Source organism: Solea solea, chromosome 16 (genome assembly GCF_958295425.1).
Source record: "Solea solea chromosome 16, fSolSol10.1, whole genome shotgun sequence".
Classification (NCBI taxonomy): domain Eukaryota; kingdom Metazoa; phylum Chordata; class Actinopteri; order Pleuronectiformes; family Soleidae; genus Solea; species Solea solea.
The window spans coordinates 15,924,851-15,945,971 of NC_081149.1; the positions used below are offsets into that span (position 1 = coordinate 15,924,851).

The window sequence follows — 21,121 nt, forward strand, 5'->3', positions numbered from 1 at the left end:
TGTTTTTTTGCTATGTGACTGGATAATAAATCAGTCCTCGGGGTCAAATTGTGTTTTCGGTTGTTTTTTTTCGTCATACCGAGATATTTCGACTGGCAGCAAGTCGAGTCATAGGCAAGCTGACCTGGCCGCTAGGGCTGTGTGATACTGCAAAATTTGGTATCGATCCAATACCAAGTAAATACAGGGCCAGTATTACCGATACCAATACCGATACTTTTTACTACTACCACTTGTGTGTAGGGGAGCGCAATGTATCATAATTTATTATGTGAATGCAGCATCAATATGCAAATTTGACTGAAAACTTGAATTTTCATTATTATTTAATTTAATTTATTTTGTAAGTTTTCCTTTAATTAATCATGTTTATGATGATAATAAAACACAAGACAAAGTTTTCAGGCAAATAAAAATATTAGTAAGTAACTTAGAAATATTATTTACATTTTTCTGTTTTATCGAGCTTCTTCTCTCACTTACTAACTGACCTGCCTTGGAGAAAATCCTTTCTCAGGTATGTTGCAATTACTGTCAGAAAAATAAAAATACTTTTATTAAGTAACTCAGAAATGTTTATAGAAAACTTAAAACTTAAATTTCCCTTTTGGGGTGGTAATCTGCATTTGCAATTAACAACATCGCAAACATCGCAGGTTGCAGTGGTTTGATTTACAGCTGTAAAAAACCTCCAAACAGCGCTCCTCTTCCGCTCTGCCATCACGCAGCCACAACAGGGGGTTGGCAGCTGAGTAAAGGGGAGGGGCTAATTGAGCATGAGTGAAGTGAGAGAAGAGCGGTGTTGTACGGCCAGTCGGTCACTCTGTAAATGCCTGGAGTTGTACTTCTCATCAATCAATCTCATCACACAAGTATCGATCAATACCCAATACCAACGTTAGTAGCGATACTATCGATATTTTAGATCGATTCCACCCAGCCCTACTGGCCACCCTGCACAGGTTAGGTTTAGGGTAGGACTAGGACTAGGCGTTAACTGGTTAAGGTTGGAGATAAAGTGTTCTTTAACCTCCTGACTACCAAATGATCTCTGTAGATAGCAAAATGAGTTAATTCAGTAGTGTGCAGTGGGTGGGAGGTTTACAAACATCCTCCACAGAGTACACACGTAGGGCAAACGTCAGTTCAAGGTTTGAAACTACAACGTCAGTTCCTAGACTCACCCATAGGGGGACGAGACTTCATTCCCAGAATGTAAACATGGTGTCCGCCATCTTTGCCAACAGTTAAAAGTCAAAGGCCGTTTCTCCGCCGAAATTGTATTCTGGGATACATGGCCATCCCAAGTACACTTAAGTCACCTCTGATGCATACTTGGTAAAAATGGGCGGAGCGAGAACACTTTCCGGGTTTGAGAACCGTCCTCACTGTTCGCTTACTTGAGAATTGGAACAGCACTTGGACTGAGGCTGATGACGTTTTCAAGTATGGGAGTACACAAGTACACACAAGTACGCACAAGTATGGATATTGAGAAACAGCCAAAGTCAAAGTCAGCTTTATTGTCAAATGTCAAACAGTTAAGTGCACAGCCACAACAGATGGACAGACATTTCCTAATACTAAAACATATAAAATATAAAATATACACCGATATAGGATATAAAACAACAATACAAATAGTGCAAAAAAGGCAGATGTAATGGTAGTAGCATTCAAAAGATTATAAAGATATGTTTGTACTGTAAAAGTAAATAAATAACTAGCAGTCAGAAAAAAAATATAAACAGTGTAATATATAGTATGTAAATAAATAACCGTAGCCTGCCACAGTTCTAAATAAATGAAAACCTATGAATACAAATAACCTGTCTACTTCTGTGAATAAACATTCCTCCTCAACCATACAAGTCCTCCAATGACAAACTATTATCTGGACCCTGGAGTAAAACACTTAACACAAATTATCTTTCTGAGTTCAAATACCATGATCATTTGCAAAGTAGGAAGCCAGGAGGAAGGATCTCTTACCCTGTTATGGACATTTATTACAGTTTCTAAATAAAGCTTAACGCTATAATTAAACCCTTAACCAACATATAGATTTATTCTTTGGCTTAATCTGGGATGTTTTACAGTATGGGCAAGTATGAATGAACAAAACACTTGAATGACCACACAGTCTTTTCTAAACTTTTATTGCTGACATGGGATTGAAACAGTGTCAGTGCTTCAGTCGTGCTCTTGAGAGGTTGTTATGGCTTCAGTTGTCCACCAAATGTCACCACCACTGAAGCGTTGAAGCTTCGTTGCAAGATTTGACACTTGTTACAATGTAATTTATCAACAGTTTTGTTCTTTAGATAAAAGCTACCATGGACGCTATGATGTCTTTGGCTATGATAGATAAAGGAATTGGAAGATGTGTACTGAAAATTATCTAGCAGTTGGATGGATGTGTCCGTTTAGAAGCTGTATTTTAAGTGTTGGTGCAACAAGGGAATATTTCTATGTGACGCTGATCCTCGAGTAGCTTGGATACATATAGATGGAAATGTAACTTGGATGTACGGTAAGTGGAAATAAATGTGCAAACCCTTCACACAACTAGGGTGGCCATACGTCCGGATTTAGGCCGGACAGTCCGGAATATAAATGCCTTGTCCGGCATCCGGCGTCTGGTGCAGCCTCAAAAGGCACGCTTATTTGTCCTCCTTTTTGGAGTTGCACCTGAATGCAACGCTGCATGTCGTCCAATAGTGTAAGACTTTCGTTAAAAAAAAAAAAAATAAAAAAAAAAAAAGATTTGTTAAAAATGATTGGCTAAAAGCGGTGTCACTCAATTCTTTGATTTCTCATTGGTTGAAAATGTAAACAAGCCGCCCCCTGTTCCCATGTGCTAGCTGTGTCACTCATGTGTTAACTGAATGTTAACATGCCAAAAAGACTGACCTCATTTAAACAAAAAAACTAGCACTGTCTGCTTCAACGCTTGAGACAACGAGACTCATGGAGCTGCAGGCGCAGTGCATGCTGGGAGTTGATGTCGTTCATCTACATGAGCCAAAATTAAATTTTTTGGCCAAGGCACTTGCTTCAAATATTATTTCACATTTCCGCTACATAGATAACCCAGTTTTAATATAAACTCATCTTTCCAATGGGGAAGTATGCCTTTAAGAAGCTGAAACAATCAGAAATCTTGTTTTAATAATGAAAAAAGCTACAAACCAATTAGTTTAGCGATTGATTTAATAATCGATAAATAGAGTAATTGTTTCAGCTCTAGATTTCACTGTACATTACTGAATAATAGATAATGCTGTACAGAAATGTCGAAGATTCAGTATGTTTAAGGTTTTTAGAAATTGTGTCACCATTACTGATTTTGCCCAGCAGAGAGCACTGTTTAGTTTGTTTTGTAGGGATCCTTAATATGTTAACATCAACATACACTGCATGTTCTAACAATAAATAATGGATATTTATATTTGCCTCTATCAGATTTTATTAAGGAATGTATGTGTGAACCAAAAAGGAGAAAAAATTAACTAAATCTATCTGTGGTTTCAGTTTGAAATTTCAATCATCATATAACTAAACATTTTCTTTTACAGGTGGACGTTGACAAGTAAATTCATGTTGTTGATGTGATGAAAGGAGAAAGGAAACGATGGGTGAGTGGATTGTCAAGATTCTTTTTAGTTTTTTTTGGAATTTAATGTGAACTGATCTCTTTTAAAAAGGTAACATTTACTGTAAATATGCACCAGCACAGCATACAACATTTATACATGGAGCATTTCAGCAACTTTTAGCTCACTTGATGTCAATTGTAACAGACCACACAAAAATAAAAACATGTCAACAGCTTAAATAGTGTTAGGGCCAATGGAAAGAGATGAGTTTTAAGAAAAGACAGAAGAGAGGCCCGTCTAATGTGCACAGGTTTATGGGCCTCACCAGCAAATATATGGTCCCCTCTGAGGTCCCCTCTAAAAATTAACTATTGTCTTGCTTTAAATAATCCACTTATTCAATGTCTGTATATTGACAAATGAAATACATGTTTTTAAATGTGGAGAATAGGCCTGAACGATATATCGTTATGGTATCGATATCTAGATATGAACTTTGAAGATATTCATATCGCAAAAGCAACGATATAAACAATAGAGCCCCCGCGCTCGCCCTACATGTACATTTCTGGCACAATAAACTTCATTTTTACGATTGCCCTTGAATGCACCACTGCGGCCAGCCAACCACAAACCTTATTTCATGCTTGCTGTGGATCGACAGCTGAAGCCAACCAATGACAAACATAGGAGGGCGGGAGGGAGACGGACACTGAGACGCGCACACACACACACGACATACACAGCGGGAAAGAAAGTGACATGAGCGCGGAAGATAATGCGGCCGGTGGCGATTTTGTGCCAAAACATAAATCATCGTATTTTGGATTTAAAAAGGATGATGTCAACCAGAGCGAGGTGTTGTGCAGGTCGTGCTTGGCAAAAATTGCGACGAAGCAAGGTAGCACAACAAACATGTTTCACCACCTGAAACAACACCATCGCGTGCTGCACGAAGAGTGTAATACAATGAGAGAAACACCGGGGACTTCTCAGTCATCCCAAAAGAAGCCGAAGCAAAGTGTGTTTACTGATGCGTTCAGTAGCGTTACACCGTATGAGTCAACGTCCAGCGGACATAAAGGCGTTACAGAAGCTATAACATCAGACTTTGCAAAAGACATGGTACCCGTGTACACAGTCTCACAGTGAGTTCTCATCAATTAAACTGCACTTTCCATGTGGAAAGTTTCCACAGTCTTTTGTATTATGATGTTTTTATTTTTCTGAAAAATGCTTGGTTTTCACCGAACCCGTAGTCATATCGTATCATATCGATAGAGATATCTGACATGAATATCGAGATATGAAATTTTGTCCATATCGTTCAGCCCTAGTGGAGAACATCATCTCTGATTCTGTCATTTATGAAAAAACCAACGTATTTTTTTCCCTCATCCAGCTGACAATCTTGTGCAGTCACCCGAGAACTGGACGGAATATCAAGTAAGCACCTGGCTACGAACACTTGGTGTGAAAGAACAATACATAAAGAAGCTCTTTGAAGAAGAAGTAAATGGACAAGTCCTTCTTACACTTGATGAGGACTTCTTGATGACAAAGATTGGCATGAAATTAGGGCCTACTCATACAGTATGATTATCAAAAAAAGAAATGAGTTCCTCAATTCCAAGCAAAACAGTCAGCAGAATGCAAAGCCTACCCGTACTAAAAAAACTAAGCTGCAGCAGAAAAACAATTCAAAATCAGTTCATTGTCTTGCTTCAAGTGAAGTTCCTTCTGGACAGGTACATGCAAGAGATAAGTGTGCCTCAGAAAAAAGTCAAACCCCCCAACAACAGTGCATATTGACTTCAAAGTAAGACTGCAAACCACGGCCATTTGATCAAGAAGGCATTGATTTCATATATGTAAAGCACAGAGTTCTGCAACCTGAATCGGGAGCTTTTGATTTGATCTCTCCCTGCCATCAATTCAAATCTTTTGCTGTGGCTGCTGAATTGGATCGCACAAGACTGCAAGCTAAGTTTGCCAAAGAGGTTCTAAAATTTGCAACTGGTTGTATGAATATCCGATCAAATGGCACAATACATTTCGGTGTGATGGACAGCAAGGAGGATACAGGATATGTGCATGGTGAGGTAGTTGGCATCCCAATAAAAGACAAAGACATTTATGTGGATGCTTTGGACTACATTGAAAAGTGTTTCTCAACTGACAAAGAGCATGCGCGCCATTGTGTGCGCCCACCAAGGTTCGTTGAGGTTATGGATCGAGAAAGTACAGCAAAAAACTATGTGGTGGAGGTTGACATTGTGCCTTCAGTCAACATTGTTAAGGGCAAGGTTTATGCAGTTCTTCTGCCAAACTTCAATGAGGCAGCAAACAAAGTACAATATGAGAAAAAAGCAATTCTGCGAAGGGAAGGTTCCGATACAGAGCCAGTGAGTGACGGTGATTTAAGTGATTTCTTTCAGAGAGTCAAAGAACGGGATGCTCAAAGAGAAGAGGCAGAGAAAATTCTAGTACTCAGTACTCCATTCTGCCAAGACCTTGGGAGGAAACTCACAATGCTAATAACTAGTGGAAAGAAGTTCATTGAAAATGATAAATGGTTCATATTCATTACAAACAAATTCAAACCTGACGACCTTTCTAACATTGAGTGGCTGCTGAATATGAAGATCTTCTCTGTGTTTGATTTTGACCCAGACTCAAAGATATCAGGCCTTTGCAGCAAATACCTTGAGCATCATGCTGCAAACTGAGCTATAGCAAATCCAGTGACACAAGCATCAAAGAATTCACAGAAAAATTGCACCTGTTTGAACAAACTAGGATCTTCTGCAATAGCCATTCTGGCTTTAAAGCAAATGAAACTCCTTGTGATGAAATGACTTGGATCAAGACAAGAATTACCCTTTTAAAGGTGTATGTGTCTTTGATTTGTAAACATATCTTGCCAAAAGGGTCACTACAGGTCATTTTTCTTCTCACTTCACCAGTAGAGAAACCTCTCTTGCACACCTTTTATGGATTTTTCACAGACATGCAAGGCCACACAGACATCATCTGCATCTGTGAATCAGAAACAAACTTCCAGAGGTGGCAAAGTTTTGCAGAGGAGTTATGTGAAACAGAAACTGAACAATTTCAGTGTAGTTGGGATGAAAATGAGTCACATTAATGCAACTATGCAAATGATAAAACCAGTAAAAGCCTGTGCCAAAAAACACTTGCCAGTCTTTGTGAAAGGGACATGTCTTCTTGAACCAAACAAAGAGGAACATATGGCTTCTCTGGAAATACTGACAGTCAACCATTGTGATGACACAAGCAAAGACTTCATAAATGAGGAGAAGGCAAATATTGAACAGCAGTTTTACCGTGGTGGTAGAGTGACATGGATGAACTTTTGGCTCGCTGAGCACAAGTATGTTGGAGAGGTAATAGAACGAGATGCTTATCAGGATGTCTCCAAACTCATGGATGTTTTGAAATGTAACGTAGATCAGACCCCAGTTACTTCTATAAACATCTACCATCACCCAGGAAGGGTGGAAGTACCATGGCAAGGCAAGTGTTGTGGCAGAAGAGGAAAGAACTAAGATGTGCAGTTGTGAAGCCTTCATACTCAGTTACTGATGTTACACAACATGCAGTTGGTCTGAGAGAATATGAAGAAAAAGATCCACAAAGGTGTCTTCCAGTGTTGCTCCTAATTGAAGACATTGACAAAGACTACCTTGATGATCTCAAAAATGAGCTACAGGTTGCAATCAGAAACAGACGAATCCAGTATGGAACACTATGTTTCATTTTGTTGAGCTGTAGGCGATCCCATGATCCAGAGAGTAGATGCAAAGAGTCTGCTTTACAGAATGTATTTGTCACTCACAAACTGTCTCCTGAAGAGAAGAAGAAGTTTGCTGGAAAACTACGGTTGCTTGAAAAACAGTATGAGCATCAGTTCATCCCGACATTTGTTTTGATGAGTGAAGGATTTCATAATGATTATGTGCAAAAGTTTGTGACACATTTGCTTCAAGGTCTACTGCCACTCTCCTCATTCAGTACGTAGCACTGCTGAACACTTATGTTGATAACTCTTTCATCTCTCAGTCCCACTGCGAAGCTTTGCTAACCTTACAAATGCACATGGAAAGGTTTCGATGGCAAGAGTTTGCAAGATCACTCGGCGAACAGGCCAAACTTGTCTTCTTGCATCTTAGAGATGACAAGACCAAGATAAAATCCATCAGAATAATTCACCCACCCGTTGCAAAGGAAATTGTCCAACAACTCCTTGGAAGCCAACAGACCCACAGCAGTTTGGCAAAGAAATTGCTCTGTGATTTCATCAGGAGATCCAGAATAAGCAGAGGAGATGAATGTGATACTTTATTCTCTCCTCTGATAGAACATGTGCGAGAAAAGGAGGGAAGCCCTGACAAAGCAATAGAGTTACTCAAGGAAGCTTTTTGAACGTTTTCATAATGATCCATTCGTTGCCCAACAACTTGCTCATCTTCTTCATACTCATGAAAAGTTTGAAGAGGCAAAATACTGGGCAGAGACTGCAGCGAAACAGCTTCCCAACAACTCGTACATACTTGCCACAAAAGGGCAGGTGTACAGAAAATGGTTCCAATTCAAATGGAAAGCCATTGAAAACGGCTGTTCACCAATCACAGCCCAAAACACAGCTGATGCTGGAGACTGCACTGAATTCCCTGCAGTGTTTTCAAGAATGTGAGAGAGCAGCTGATGCAGACATGGAAAATGTAAACAGTTCAGGATATTTTTCTGAAGTTGAAGTTGGATTCAGCCTGCTCAAATTGATCTCTTTATTACAAGAGTTTGCAAAAGGAGCTAAAGGCCATTCAAAGTGTAGAAAGTATCTGTTAACAGATTACATACCAGAACATGTCTTAGATGCCTGGGAACCATTTCATGGTCGTTTGAAAAAGCTTCACCAGACATTGATTGATTCCTTGGAATGGATTTCAGAGGACCTCAGTTTCTTCCAGACAGATATAGGTGAAGATGAAGATCCACTGAAGTGGTTGACCAAAAGATCTTCTGACTATGGGAAGTACTTCAGTGAAGTTTCCTCTGCTGCAATACTGCAACCAGGGCAATCAATCCCTACCAATCTCACTCCTTTACAAAAACGCATGATCATCTATCAACTTGGTGGTGGTAACATAAGTTCCATCTTGTCCATACTAACTGAACAGAAGGATGCTGTGCATATTTTAGAGACCATAGTTTCTCTTTATCCCAGCAGTCCACGAAAGGCAAAACTTGACCAGAGGGATATTGTGAACGACATTGTGGCCCACATTACCCTGAACTGCTTGTCACCACAGGCTTCAAAGGTTGCTCCTTTTAAAGATCTACAGGCCCTCTGTCATCAGTTCCCAGCTGATAAAAAGAAATGCTTACCAGGTGCACTGTTCCTGCTTACCTTACTATTCTGGCCAGAGGATAAGGACACAAACCATGAGAGAGAAAACAAATATGAAATTGTCCAGTCAGCTGTGGAGCACATGGAAAAAAGCTACTGTACCAAGAGGAAGGACATTCCTCAAAGAAAGAGAAGGCTTTACACCCATTTTCTTCTGGGACATGGAAATGGATTGGATAAATTTGTCCACAAGAAAAAGTTTTACAGCGTCACAAAGGTGTTCTCGGTCTCTGAAAAACGCCTGAAGTGGTTTAGTGGTGAAGAATGGGAGAAGCCTGAGATTGCTGAAATGTTAAAACGCGTTTCTGGTTGGACTGAAGATGGAGTGGTTTACCTCGAGGGCCCTCAGAAAAAGAAATTCAGCATATTGCCTCTTCACATGCGTTCAGTGCCACGCAGCAATAAAAACGTCACATTCTATCTGGGTTTCACCTTCAGGGGTCCTGTTGCCTACAACATTACTGTAAAGAAATAGTTCATCTTTGAACAGTGGACCTGACATTGGTGAAACCAAACTGGTCAGGTCTGTCCATGCTGAGCCAAACGAGAGCATAGCATATGAGAGGCTTGCCATTGCTAATCCAACTGAAACGCACAATAAACCCGTGATTTCAAGTGAAAGTCACCCTTAAAAGTTTCAAAGAGACTACTAATTATAGAGATGACAAATGCACCATGGCCCCACAAAGTCGGTTTGACTGTGCCAGGGACAGGGTTCTCAGCAAGAGACAGTGTGAGGAGAGGGGTTGCTGTTATGCCCCTCTGGCCAACTCTGTTGGACCACCTTGGTGCTTCTACCCCAGTTTGTACCCCAGTTTGTACCTGGCTACAAACTGGGTCCCTTCACTCCTTCAAAGCGAGGCCTGGCTGCCACTCATGCCAAGCCCTCATACCTGCCTAGAGACATCTCTACACTAAGACTGGAAATCATTGAGGAGACCACAGGCTGCTTGCACCTCATTGTGAGTGTCCAATACTATGTTGATGGTTTTTTTCTCTGCTGCAACCATTCAAGTATATTCAGCACCTGGAATCTACTTTGACTTCATGTGACAAAACTGAACTGATACATTCACCCTCAAGCTGAAGGACTCGTCCTCTCAGCGATATTAGGTCAAGCTCCCAGCTGATGATCCCAAAAGCAGAGCAGATAACTCCGATGTCCTTTACACCACCGAGTACCAGTCTGACCCGTTTGGTTTCATAGTGCGACGTAAATCCAATGGACACACGATGTGAGTACATTTCAGTTTTCATCTACATCACATCACATGTACTCACAGCTTGTTGCTCCAAATGTTTCCATATTGTAATTTTAGTACCTTTGACGTATCTTGTAACATGTTGCGGCCTCATTTGTAGCTTTATAAAACTACATTTGTGTGTTGTATGTTTTATATTTATATTGAGGCAACAACCTACATATGTAACAGTAAATAGATATTTCTTTTTACACCTTAATTATCTGTATGTCTTTCCCTCCTTTTTTAGTATAAACACCACTGTGGGACCTCTGCTTTTTGCTGACCAGAACTTGCAGTTGTCCACCACACTAGCCTCTTCCCTTGTGTCTGGCCTTGGGGAACATTACACCTGCCTCCTCCTGGACCTTAACTGGACTTCTCTTACTCTCTGGAACAGAGACATGGCACCTCATGTGAGTCTGTTGTAGAGAACACACAAGCCCCGAGTTGTGGGAGAACTCAAGCAGTCACAATCTATATTGTATCAAAAGTGTCAAGAGAAAATAAACATACATTTGTGAATACTATAACTATTGGCAAATTAAGGGACGTTTAACATACATCCAGTCTCTGAAACCCAAATAGAGCCTCATTTTTAATAATCTGAAAGGGAAACATGCAAAAGAAAAATTGAAATCTTAATCCCTGGTCTAACATGTCAATGATCTAAATAGCTACCACTTGATGCCACACATGAAATAGTGTGTAACACACTAAGTTGTCCACACTATATTTTTGTTGTTTTATACTTTTCCCCCTGTTGTGTATTCAAGTTGTTGATTGTGTGTTTCTTTGCAGGCTCATGCTAACCTGTATGGCTCCCACCCAAAGATGAATCATTCTTGAAGGAGAGATGTTGGTGGAAATAACACTTCAGGTAGAAGCTGAAAGGCCCATACAAAAGAAGGCGCCAGTAAGTCATTTTTCATTCAATATATTCAAACATTCATTCAATATATTCTAAGTAAATTTCCTAAATGGTAAGCTATATATTGTAACCAAAATTGATAGGGTGAATAAAATGGGGACAGTTTTCTACAGGCATTGGCATTAAATTTACAGCCAGCCACAGAGTTTCATCAATTCATTCAGTAACAATAACTAAGCTTACCTCTGCAGTCCTGAGGAACTTTGAAGGATCTTCACGGAGGAAATATGGCAGGCCCCTCAGAATGACAGCCCTTCTTGTTTGGTTGGAATTCTGTTAAAAGACAGAATACACAAAGCAACTAGCCACTCAAGTAGCTGTGGCCATGAAGACGCCTCACTTCAATAACAATCTATGGATCAATTAAGTTAATTTTATTTAACAAGCAACCGTTTGTTCATTCTCTCAATATGGTGCTCTGAATGAATGTATATGAGTAACAGAGTGAGACAATGAGGGAGAGATAAATTGCGCAAGGAACAGTAAGAGTGTGTGAGTTAGTGAAGTTGCTGCTGATAACAATGCTACTACGTGTTAGCATTAGTAGTTGTATATGTTGAAAATATACAATCTTATATGTTCTTCTTACATGCTGAGAAGAAAAAAAAAATGACATTGGGATTTCTAGTGTAATGATATCACCTGCGGTATCAGCCAAATTATAAATCAATGTTATTAAACTTGAGAGTATTGATCAAAAGTATCTTTGACTGATACATTTTTGCATCCCTGAGCAAATATACTTACATCCTCCTCAAGCATGCTTAGGACATTTTTCAGCTCTGGAAAGCTGCTGGCCCTATAGAGCTGAAGTAGTCGAGGCAAATGCTGTCCCAGCCCAGAAAAAAAGGACCCTCTCAAGTCAGCTGAAGTGATTCGAGTGAATTCAGCTTCAATCTATTGGAAATAAAAAAAAGAAAAACAGAACACAATCTTTTTTCAGCTCGATACATACAGAAAGGTGAGCTTCCTCACAGCCTTAGGAAATAATGGTGTTTTGTGTAGCTCATCTCCCAGACTGCAGATCTCCTTCGCGAGAGCAAATGGCTTAACTTTTTTCTTACTATTAATTGGGAATTAATATTTGTTTTCTACATAATTTTTTTAATAATTCTTTTAACAACTTATTTATGTTTATAATGTTGTCTTACCTGTTGCTCTGTGAACAAAGCTGGCCACTTGGTCTTCACCTCTGCCACAGGTGGCTCTTCTACAATTTGCTATTGTCGCAGGGAGAAGCAGGGAGAAGGTGCTGACCATCATTTCGTTGACTTTCTTTATATCAGCTTTTTTCTTCTTCATCTCTTCCATAATGGCTAATCTCTCTTCTTCCAGAAGATCTTGGGTTCTTCCTTCAGGGAAGTCAGGAAGAAGGATCCTGAAGTTCAGAGCATCCTGCCACACGGAGCTTGTTCCTGTAGTTTCCCATTTTGAATTTTAAGCTGAATTTCCAGCAGTACCAACCCCTGGCAGAACCAGGCTCCCTCAGGCAAGGATGTTTTTTGATGAGACTTTGTGCAACAATGTCATATTCTTCTTGAGTTGTGTAGGCAGTGTATGAGTACATTGCTTCTACTAATCTGTCAAGTATCTCAGATTTAGTGTCTTTTCTTATATTAAGCAAGGTTCCATTCTCTTGGTAGGCTTCATTACTCCTTTTAAGCTGCAACTCAACATCATACGAAAATCTAGGAATCTCAAATGCATCAGGCCACGGCCGATGGTGGGGGGAAATTCCCTCGCAAGCCGATGAGGATGAAGACAAACTTGCCGTATACAATGTTGAATCAGTGTGATATGACTCACTGGCCTGCTTGACAGTTATCTTCAGTGTTGCCTTCCCCTCAGGAAGATCAGATAAGCTCATCAAGTTGCAGAGCTCATTGTCAAACTCTCTGTCTTCATATTGGACCACCAAGTCACCTTCCAACCCAAGCTTACTTTTCAAGAATGAATAAAGCTCATCAAGAGTCTCTGGCAAACTATTTATCTTCCGAATGTCATCTTTACTGAGAATGATACGCAGCAGCATGTTGGACACTGGAATAATAAAATAAGTATTAATTTCAACAGTTACTGCAATTTGAGATTTAAGATACAGCACTTGAATTACTTATGAATACCTGTTATGGTGCAATACCAAAGCTTTGTAGGGTACAGAAGTGGATCTCACTTCATTCAAGCCAACAGGACGTAATCTTCAAGCTCCCCCAGCAGGACAACAAACCACAATGGCAGATCTTCAGTGCTCCGCTGTGAAGCTGAGAATGACAAAACATGAAAAATAAATGGCAAGACTTAATTGAAGTAAGATACAGGGGGTGGACAAAACACCAACCCCATACAATGCAATCCAATCCTGGAGTCAAGGTCATTATGTTTGTGTTTTGTTTAGGTGCGTAAGAGAAGTGCTGATTTCAATCTGTGGTTGATGCACCTCAATGCAGCAGAAAGACTTTAGGAGAAATCAGAAGCCTGTCTTGAACCATATACCCTGACAGGGGGAAGTAGTCATTGAGCTCCTCTGTTTGAACAACAAGCAGTTTTGCAGAGGGATAATATTGTCCGAGATTATATAATACGTCTCTTAAAGATGGGATTCTTCTGTATCCAGCAACGCAAAGTTTTTAGACTGATGCTTGATTTCAATACAAATTGTGACTGACAGGTTGAGAGACTTAATTACTGTCATAGTATGTCTGTAATGTCATATACAAAGCTGCTTGTGCTGCTCTCTCTGTATATATATATTTTTTCCTTGCATGCCTTGTAAAGCTAGCATAATCCATAGATAATACACTTATATAACACATACATAAATATATGTAACATATATCATTATATTTTTTCATGATGGAGCAGCTTAGAGGCACTCTTATTTGGAATGAACTTTGACATATTGATTTCAGAGAGATGAGAGCGTATTGTCAACCCTGCATAATGTTAATCAAAAGTCTAAAATTATGCTATATTACTAGATTTAAGCATTAAGGTAAAATTACATTTACGACTTATTGGGAATCATGAGAGAGTTTCACTGTGGCAGAGACACAAGCATCCTCTCAAGCACAGTAACTCACTGTCACTCCTGTGCGCTCACCACATGAGAGGAGATGCGCTACTGCTGCTGGAAGCGTTTCTGACTGAGATTACTCTGAGCACGGGAATAAATTACACTTAAATAGCTTGTGAATATTTCTCTTTTCTCTGAATAACGTAACAGCACAGCAGAGAACGCGCTGTCTGTGCGCATGCGTGACCCTTTTTCGCGCCTTTTATGAATATGTTTTTGTTTATTTAACTTTGTGAGAAATTGGACGTGAGACCTAGAGTCTCATGGTCATCAAGACATACCCCTGAAAAAACAATCCATCCGAGCTGGGCTGAAACTAGCTAACTGTTACCACAAGCTACGTTAGCTAACGTTACTGCTAAGTTAGCAGTAGCTAATTTACCAAGATAGCTACTGCTAACTTACCAAGTTAGCAAAAGAAAGGCAAGACAAAATACATTTAGTTAACTCAACCCACCGTGATGACAAATTGTGGAGCAGGCACCAGTTTCTTCCTGAGGAGAAAGGAGACTGTCTCTGTCCAGCGGCTGTGGGTTTCTCCGTCACATTGAGCTCACCTGGGCTGCCGGGGACAGAATCAGCTCGTCGTGCTGGAGAACGGGAGGCGGGGTCACGCGCGACAGAAGTGTAACTATATCAGAGATATTAACAAAAGGCTTTGAAAAATATTTTCTCTCTCTTTTATTTTCAAATATATTTTATATATAACGTTAGATATAAGTTTTGCTGAGCTAAAATTTTGTTCAAAACGACATTAATGCCATCTAAACAGAAGCAGGTCCATCTGGTTGCTTCTGGTGATTAATGCAAATAAAGGCTAAACATTTATTATAATAAAAATTATAATTATGTAATAATTATGTTCCAAACTTTTAGCTATCACTTAAAGCTATCTTTCTTAGTTACCTCAGATTCCAGCAGGGTAATCCGAACTACCGAACAGATTTGGATGTGGTGAAAATGAGAGAAAATGGCGGCAGGCAGCAGAAACGTTAGAGACGTTAGTTGAACGTGCCAACGTCAGCCAATGACAGAAGTGATTATCCGTACATCCTTTTGACTGACATTCTTAATTTCAATTGAATCATGTTTCTTAGTTTGAAAACTTTTCACTAGTTGAGAAGCAATAAACACAAAATTCTGAGTTATCACAACTGTTTCAATAATTTGTAGTCATACTGACAATGAATTAGAAGACTGCCACGCAGCAATAAAAACATCACATTCTATCTGGGTTTCACCTTCAGGGGCCCTGTTGCCGACAACATTACTGTAAAGGAATAGTTCATCTTTGAACAGTGGACCTGACATTGTTGATGCACCTGCTTAGTATCCACTATGGCTGAACATTTAATCATAATTTCATCCAAATCGCAATACAGCCTGTAAATGAAAACTTTAAATTATTTACCTGGGTTTAATTAGAGTTCAATTTTGGCTCTGCACTGAGCTGTTATGTAGTTAATCGCAGGTAAAGCCAGCTCATGAAGGGAGTCACTGAATAGTACTTGCGAAACAGCAAGTGTGGACGATTATGTAACCCATTTATTCATCACAGCGTTTGTGCCACTAACAGCTTAGTTTACGATTGACAAGTGTGTGTTTGCAGAGCTAAACTTCAGTGCTCACTGACCTGCCATTGTATCTGTGGTGATAGCAGAATGGCTCTGTTGTCTAACTCTGTAGTAGCTGCTCTTGTCCTCATTGCATTTGCTTTGTCAAATTGAGGGCAAACAAAAAAAACAGTACAACCACAACAATAACATAATAACATGTGCAATAAAAACCATAGACATGTGCAATAAAACTGTAGGTGTGTGTGTGTGTACCTATGTGTGTATGTATGTATATATGTATATATGTGTATATATATATATATATATATATATATATATATATACAGGTGTTGTGTGTATGTAGGTATACATACATATATAGCATGGGTCACTTTCATTTTTATTTTTATTTTTATATTTTTATTTTTATTCTTATCTTATTTTATTCTACTCTGTATTTTTAACAGTGCTGTGTGTGGATGCTGGAGCTGTTAATTTCCCCGAGGGAACCTCCCAAAGGGATTAATAAAGTCGTCTGTCTGTCTGTCTGTCTGTCTGTCTGTCTACATGAACCACTTGTCCGATCATGAAACCAAACTGGTCAGGTCTGTCCATGCCGAGCCAAACGAGAGCATAGCATATGAGAGGCTTGCCATTGCTAATCCAACTGAAACACACAATAAACCAAGTGAAAATCACCCTGAAAGTTTCAAAGAGACGACTATACTGTACCCTGGCTACAAACTGGGTCCCTTCACTCCTTCAAAACGAGGCCTGGCGGTCACTCTGACTCGTGCCAAGCCCTCATACCTGCCTAGAGACATCTCTACACTAAGACTGGAAATCATTGAGGAGACCACAGGCTGCTTGCACCTCATTGTGAGTGTCCAATACTATGTTGATGTTTTTTTCTCTGCTGCAAACATTCAAATAGATGTGATGAGGAAAGTACACTTTCCTGTATTTTGTATATTCAGCACCTGCGATCTACTTTGACTTTATGTGACAAAACTGAACTGATACATTCACCCTCAAGCTGAAGGACCCGTCCTCTCAGCGATATAAGGTCAAACTCCCAGCTGATGTTCCCAAGAGCAGAGCAGATAACTCCGATGTCCTTTACACCACGAGTACCAGTCTGACCCATTTGGCTTCATAGTGCGACGTAAATCCAATGGACACACGATGTGAGTACATTTCAGTTTTCATCTACATCTACATCACATCACATTTACTCACAGCTTGTTCCACTCCTGTCCATATAACATTTGGAACACAAATGCTCCTCTAAGACTGTTTCCATATTGTAATTTTAGTACCTTTGATGTATCTTGTAACATGTTGCGGCCTCATTTGTAGCTTTATAAAACTACATTTGTGTGTTTTATTTTATGTGTATGTTTTATATTTATATTGAGGCAACATAACCTACATATGTAACAGTAAATAGATATTTCTTTTTACACGTTTGTTAATTCTCTTTATGTTTTTCCCTCCTTTTTTAGTATAAACACCACTGTGGGACCTCTGCTTTTTGCTGACCAGTACTTGCAGTTGTCCACCACAGTAGCCTCTTCCCTTGTGTCTGGCCTTGGGGAACATTACACCTCCCTCCTCCTAGACCTTAATTGGACTTCTCTTACTCTCTGGAACAGAGACATGGCACCTGATGTGGCATGTGAGTCTGTTGTAGAGAACACACAAGCCCCGGGTTGTGGGAGAACTCAAGCACAATATACACTGTCACAATATACACTGTACACATTTGTGAATACTATAACTATTGGCAAATTCAGGAGCATTTAACATTCATCCAATCTCTGAAACCCAAATAGAGCAACATGTTTAATAATCTGAAAGGGAAACATACAGTTGTTTTACATTCCAAAAAAGAATAGAAATCATAATCCCTTGTCTAACATGTCAAATAGCTGGCACTTGATGCCACACATGAAATAGTGTGTAACACACTTGTAAACTAAGTTGTCCATATTTTGAATAATAATAAAGGTAAATGAATAAAACAGACACATATTACATCAGCTGTTTAACTGAAAATAAGCTATATGTAACAATGTATCTCCAGTAGATGGCAGCAAAAGCCTCTCAGCTTCTGACTGCTGTGCTCTACTGGTTTCTGCCCCAGGACCCAGGGATCAGAAGCACTAGCCCCACTGGAATTTACCCTCCCTTTGATGATGCCTGAAAGAGACGTCTTCATTAAAAATGTCACAGGACACATTTTGATCGGGAAGGTAAAACCCCTTTTTTATATGTTGTTCCGCCTGTGTGATATGCATAGCATGTGTTTTACTTTTGACCGCTGTCCGGTTGGTTGGCAAGCACATTCTTGTATGGTGTTTCAGGTTTGGCCTGGCCCTACAGCCTTCCCTGACTTCAACAACCCAGAGACCAGACAGTGATGGGAAGACTGCATCAGAGATTTTCATTCTAAGGTGCCTGTGGATGGATTTTGGATTGCACAGACACACAGCGCACATGTTATTTAGACACCAGTGATATGATTAAAACACAAGATGTCAAGTATGTGTGAAAAATTGTAAACAATTTATATTTTGTTTATCTCCAATGCTCCATCCAGGATATGAAAGAACCAGCCAATTTTGTCCAGGGCTCAATGGAGGGCTGTCCTCACACTGATCTTGAAGACCCGCCTTACACACCTAGTTAGTGTTTTAGTGTCACAAGTTATCAGCATGTGAAATCATAAAAAAACAATATTTTGTTTACATATGCTGTCAATTGTGTTACGTTAAAGGTCCAGTGTGTAACATTTAGCAGAGTTTATTGGCTGAAATCAAATACACTCTCCATAAGTATGTTTTTATAAGTTACTAACCAATAAATTATATAACAAATTTAGAATCAGCCCTTTACATGTACAGAGGGCCTTGCTTTACAGGGGTCTCCAACTTGCTTTGCAATGTTTAGACAGCAAACGTTGTACTTTGTAGTCCCCATTAGATTAAACACATTCTTACATACTGGACCTTTCAAAGTACATACAGTACACAAATGCTCTGCAGATACATACCTGTTTCATTGTTCTGAATGTTGCTTCAAATCATTGTCTGTGTTCCTGAATCTCATACAAACAGGAGTAGGCGGAGGAGAGTTGAACTCGGGAACTCTCTGCATGTCAGCTCAGCAGAGGCAATCCACTCACTACAACCTGCACAATATGTACGGACTGACAGAAGCATATGCCACAAACAGGTTTGAACCATGTTTACAGATTGAGTTCTTTAGGTGGTATGTTAGCAGATGAAGTCATAAGTAATCAAACAGAGGACAGTAGTTGTAGCTGTGAAACAACAATAAAAGAACAGACTTCCTTTGTGCAAGTGCTAGATTTATTTCATTTGACCTTAATGTGGCACTGTGGAATATATGGATGTAGTTGTTGTTTGGCTTTTGTTATTTATTCTGTCTACTATATATTGATTGTGGGGTTGGTTGCTGCTCTCAGAGCTCTTACAAAGGTACGAGGGAAGAGGCCTTTTGTCCTGTCTCGCTCCTCTTACTCTGGCATTGGATGCTTCTCTGGAGTGTGGACAGGTGATGTCAGGAGTGACTGGGAGCAGCTGCGATTCTCCATCCCTGGTGAGGAGATGAGCTGTAGTTTCCAAAACGTCCACAGCCTGAAATACAATAACAATCTTGTTTCAAAGTGGGTTTAGTTCTGTGGTAGTCTTTATATGGACCTGCATATGGTTAAATATAACATCCAGTCCATCACTGAAAATAATTATTTTTCATCTTTTTTTTAAATGAAAAGAATTATTTGATATACAGTATTTCCATTGAGCTTTTGCTTTTGCTACCCCCCAGCTGTGCTGCAGTTGGGCCTGTTCGGGGTTCCTCTGGTGGGGGCGGACATCTGTGGATTTGAAGGCAACACCACTGAGGAACTGTGTGTGCGATGGATGCAGCTTGGGGCCTTTTACCCGTTTATATGGAACCACAATGACAACTTCAATGCTGTGAGATTTAAACACTGTTTCTGTTGACTATATGTGTCTTTGTATTGATTCACTGAGTTAGTTCCACTTCTCATACTGTATGTGCTGTCACAGGGGTGGGGTGGGGTTATGATAGAGGTGAGGTCTGCCCTGCATGTTTAAAGCGAGTCCCTCTGTGTCATGTATCATGAATAGTGGTTACAGTATCTCCTCCCATTGTCTGTGTGTTTTTGTGTGTCTGTGCCCGTTAGCCTCAGGAGCCATATGTATTTGGGCAGGAGGCTCGGGCTGCCATGCGGAGTGCACTGAACCTTCGTTACTCCCTTCTCCCTTTCCTCTACACACTCTTTCATCATGCACACACCTCCGCTGACACTGTGGCCAGGCCTCTCTTCATGGAGTATGTTTCATCATTTCAGGTTTCCCACTGACCCCAACTGTCACACCATTAATTAATATTAATTGCTTTCCCTGTGGGGTCTGCTCTACTGTCTTTTGCTCTCTAGGGTCAGCCTTTTTACAGTAAGGGTCAGTACCTGCTCCTGTCAGCCCCTCTGGACACTATCAACGTACATGTGAGGGAGGCACACATTATCCCACAGCAGGTACGTGTCTATGCTGACCACACAATCCAAATGTAACATTCAGTAGGAGACAAAATGTAGTTGCTGAATAGGGTTGGGTTCGAAAATCAAGTTTTGGATTCATTTAGATTTTCATTTAAAAGATCTGATATTTATTCATACAATCTTTAGATCAATCTTCTAATTTATGCCATTTTCTATATCCTCAGCACAAATCTCATAAGACTTGACCACGATAGTCTTGCATAAGAGAGTCTGAAGATTTGTTCATTAATTTGTCATTTATGGTGTAGAACCAGAAATGCTTCCACATGCTGCTTTTCAGAAGCGTTGGTGTTTTGCTCCCAACTACTTACTATGGTCAATATAAATGTGAACATCAATATTTTTTAGGATGCACCAAGCTAGAGACATCCAAATTTTGTACAATTTGCAACATTCATTCTGATTAAGTCTATTTCATACCCAAGCAAAGTTGTTTTGTACGATGAAACATATCCAAATGAAATTATCTTAAATCAAATTTAATTGGGACATTGTAAAATGGAATTTAATCGAATCGGGACATCAGTAGCGATACCCGGCATGATTTATTTATTATTTATAAAACTATTTTCGTTTGAAAAAAAATCCCAAAATACCTGGATTGGAATCCTGGTGTGATTATATGAATCATTTTTTAGCCACTGTCATAACATTTGCTCTGATGGGAAGAGTGTATTC

General features: G+C 39.7%; 2 long non-coding RNA genes and 1 pseudogene across 2 annotated transcripts; 1 reads left to right on the forward strand and 2 right to left on the reverse strand.

The window, feature by feature from the left end:
- The first annotated feature begins 8,642 nt into the window (after window positions 1-8,642).
- On the forward strand, window positions 8,643-12,575 carry LOC131476120 (lysosomal alpha-glucosidase-like; annotated as a pseudogene).
- LOC131476123 (uncharacterized) lies at window positions 10,582-12,569 on the reverse strand. The gene is made up of 5 exons (XR_009242565.1): window positions 12,354-12,569; window positions 11,950-12,099; window positions 11,386-11,475; window positions 11,085-11,158; window positions 10,582-10,693 (listed from the first exon to the last, which is right to left on the reverse strand). It is a non-coding gene; the product is annotated as an uncharacterized LOC131476123 (long non-coding RNA).
- Window positions 12,576-12,577: 2 nt separating the features above from the next.
- LOC131476124 (uncharacterized) lies at window positions 12,578-14,874 on the reverse strand. The gene is made up of 3 exons (XR_009242566.1): window positions 14,733-14,874; window positions 13,326-13,463; window positions 12,578-13,242 (listed from the first exon to the last, which is right to left on the reverse strand). It is a non-coding gene; the product is annotated as an uncharacterized LOC131476124 (long non-coding RNA).
- Between the last annotated feature and the right edge of the window lie 6,247 nt (window positions 14,875-21,121).